A 3,938-nucleotide genomic window follows, 5' to 3' on the forward strand; every position below is an offset into this window, starting at 1 on the left:
CCATATCTCTCTCCCTGGCCTAGTTTCCATCGAGTTGGCCCCACTTGTCAGTGCCTTAGGCTAGGTTCAGCCCTGTCCAACACTTCCTCCTTCTACACCTCTCTCTTGCCTAGTGGGACCCCATTGTCAGCCTCACATCCCTCTCCACACGGGCCCACGACTCAGACCCCGCGCGCCACGCGTGTGAGCACGCGTTGAGCGCGGAAGAGGGCGAGCTCCTCCTCCCCATCTCCGCCGGCGACCGTACTTAACCCGACCGGCCGACCAACTCTCACTCTCTCTCGCCCCTGTCTCGTTTCGCGGAAGAACCGAGGTACCCCGCCTCGGATTCGCCGGGAACGGGGGTGCCAACTCCGGCGCCGGTGAGAGAAGTCCTCGACGCCGTCGCAATCCGGTGAGCTCCATTTCCGTTCAATAAGCGTTCTGTAATTCCCTCTGAATGCCGTCTCTAACGCCACCAAGAACGCCTCTTTTAGTGCAGCCAATCTCCGGGAACGCGACCGCGTCAACTCGGAACACCGTCGCGCTCTGGACGCCGCTGCTTCGCCTTTGCTCGTCGCCCAGCTTCCACGGTTCGTGACAAGCTGAGCCACTTCGCCACGAGCTTCATCAACCTCTGTAGATCAAGAATCCCGAAGGAATCGACGCGAGGTGGACCACGGTGGGAGATCCTCTTCTTTTTTCCCAACTCTGGCCGCCGACGCCATTCCTTTCTTTCTCCTTCTCTGGTGAGCTTCGGCGCAATCTTTTTCGCCTAGAGCTACCTTGTGCTGATCTAAACCGAAGCATGCACCCTCTATATGCAGTAGAAGCCCGGGAGTACACCGTCGACGACGACCGTAGCAGTCGCGCCGTCGCCGAACCAGTACACCGTCGCCAAGACTTCGCCGAGCCGCGTTTGATTCTTGGTGAGCCTCCTAGTAGTTCTCACGGTTCGCACGGTTCTTGATTCTTGGTGAGCCAATAGGTTCGCACGGTTGTTCTCTACACTTTTTGTTTTGGGAGCTTAAGCTGAATCGCCGTTGTTCGCCACTGGTGATGCTGTGAAGCTCGCGGCTGTGCTGCTGCTCTGCTCTGTCCAGAGCAAGGGCATGGCTTTTGAAATTTAAAGACTCCCAGGGATGTATTAACAACTGGAACAGTCACTTACAAGTAGGACCAGTAATAATCTGTAAATAAACTAAAACTCAAGCATCGTTTTGCATACAAACCTAAAACTAGGGGACTGCGGGATCTATTTCCCGAGAAACCAGGGGTTTTTGCGTAAAATGTTAGTAACTGACATATGGGCCTAGGACTGCGGGTTGATTCCTAGAAAACTCAAGGGCCTTTGTGCATATTGGTCCCTCACAGCCATGTGGACCCATCCTTTAAAATCTGAAGAAAAATTAGGAAAATGCCCAAACAATTATATGTTTAGCAGAAAAATGCACAAAGTTGTAAAATCTATATAAAATCAAATATAGCTCATTTTGAAGTGATTCCAGTTGCTGTAGATTCTTGAAGTTATGAACTTTATTCCAGGAATATAAAACTTGACACTCACTGTACAAATAATGTCTCTAAGATTTATCTAAGATAAGTCATGCATAAAACATGTACAAACTTATAAAATACATAGAAAATTCATTTCAACTCATTTTGAAACAAACTCAAAAACTGCAGATTCATCATCAGACACTCTCTGATTAGGTTAAATAAAAGTAATGACTTACTTTGCATCAAATGCCTCTAAAACTATTATCTCTATAATGATTAGTTTTAGATAAGCTAAACTTTAGAAATTCATGTAGAACCCAATTTAGCTTCAATTTGAATAAACTTAAGTTCTGTAGGATCGCTAAAATATGTATTTCCAAGTTATGAAATAAGATTATATACTTACTGTGTAGAAAAAGTCTCTAAATATTCATATAAGGATTTACTAACATAGAGCAGCCTTTAATTTGTAAAACTTGTAGAAAATTTATTTTTAGTCCAAATGAAATGAACAAAGTTTCTATAGAACCAGCAAATAGTTATCTTCAATATAGTAAAATAAAATTTGGCACCTTTTGTAGAGAACATTGATTAAAACCTTAACTTAGTGAAATAAGAATTTAAACACATAGTGTTGTTTAAGTAATACATAAACATGTATAAGTATATATATACACTTTAGGTCTAATTAAACCTAAATAAAAACTTAATTGACCAGTGAATCCATAGTTCCATCCTCATCCACTAAAATTAGAAGAACTTAGCTCATATAACAATTTCTAGGTTAATATAATATATTGCTAGTTTAGATTAGAGCATCTCTAGTTTATAAAATATGAACCATACTAGTAAAGATCATAAACATGTGAACTAAAAATGTTTTAGTTAACCAAATTATTCCTTTTATTCAACTTAAACAGGAAGTAGCATGTTCTGAACCTATCACTCAAAAGTCATGCACATATAAAACACTATATGCCTAAAACACGTTGTAACTTGTAAAATCTATAAGAAAATCATTATAACTCCAAAAATTGTGAAACCAAATGTGTTAGTCTTAGAAAACACATCTTCACACCCCTGTGAAGTCTAATCTAATAAAAATCACTTTACAAAAGTATTTCATAACACTACCTAAGACTATACTACTATAAACCGATAAAACTTCTAAAAATTCATAACTCCCTAATGGAATAAGATAAAATAAAAATTCTTTCACCTAAATTCATTTTAGATCAGTACCAACCCACTGTGCATAAATCATGCATTTTAGAGCATTTTGGATTTTCAGCTCTTTCGGTGTTTAATTGCATATCGTGTCCTTTATCTAGATAATTGCATAATCGGTGAAGAAGTGGATTAGGTGCTAACAATTCTCTGATCAAGGCAAGTTTTCTCCTCCCATCCTTTGAACACATTGAATCCCATGATTTGAGGAATGAAAATATTTGTTTGCAAAGTTGCATGTGAACTCAGACTATATCGGTATTTGAAATTGGGTTAAGGTAGTTATGACCTATTTGCTGCATATTCCACCTTGAATAATTGATCCTCTTGCTGTTTGAACCCCTAGAAATGGTTAGAGTACACTCTTTGTGCTCAAATGGATTTATATATGCTCTATGTGCAATTACTTGCTTAGCCATGCTTAGAAATATGCAAATGCTCATTCCATCTATAATTAAAATGTGGTTTTGATACTTGAACCTTTGCTGGAATAAAATGAATATGATGGGTATTTGCGAATTAAAATGTGTAAAATGTGATTTTATACTTGGGCGGCAAGTGGTGTGCATATGGTGTTAGTTGCATACCGATAGGGGAAGTGTTTGCCCAAGTCCATAAGGACCGAACTTGTGTCACCCATTTAAAGTTATTCGTACATCCACATGTGCTAGTATGGGATGGCCTAAGCTGATTAATCTATTTAGGACTAGCCTTGCATTCTGGTAGGCCGGTGTGTATGAGTTAGTCGATAATTCTGAGGAATTAGTCGATGATTCAGAGGAACTTCCTATTTGCCCCGACGTGGTAGTTTAGGTGACTAAGTCTGTCCAATACAACGGTATTGTGCCACGTGGTGGGTTCCCGTCGTGTCCGCCACCACGGCGTTAAGTTTAAGGCGTGGGCCCGCCACTTAACGGTTCTAGGTATATTCCAAGTATGCCTAGGATGGAGGAACACGTATCGTGCTGGTGCAAGGCTAGGCTCTAAGTAGTGTAAAGGCTTCGTTATGACCTCTAGATCACATTCAACATGAAGAGTGTGATGGAGTCTTGCAAACTCAAAACAAACTAGAGAGTTCATATCATGTGGGTAAAGCTGTACAAACTCTGCAGAGTTCTTTAAACTAATCGATTAGCCGTGCTCACGGTCATGAGCGCTTTGGTGATGTGTCATGAGTATAGACTTTATGATTTAAAATGTGAACATGTGACTTGATTTGAAATTGATAAAAT

The 3,938-nt window shown here is 40.7% G+C and overlaps 1 long non-coding RNA gene across 1 annotated transcript; it reads left to right on the forward strand.

Moving 5' to 3' along the window:
* On the forward strand, positions 1–2,866 carry LOC112936965 (uncharacterized). Its single transcript, XR_010737843.1, has 4 exons — positions 1–394; positions 477–728; positions 807–908; positions 2,811–2,866. It is a non-coding gene; the product is annotated as an uncharacterized lncRNA (long non-coding RNA).
* The last annotated feature ends 1,072 nt before the right edge of the window (positions 2,867–3,938 follow it).

Source organism: Oryza sativa, chromosome 11 (assembly GCF_034140825.1).
Source record: "Oryza sativa Japonica Group chromosome 11, ASM3414082v1".
Taxonomy (NCBI): domain Eukaryota; kingdom Viridiplantae; phylum Streptophyta; class Magnoliopsida; order Poales; family Poaceae; genus Oryza; species Oryza sativa.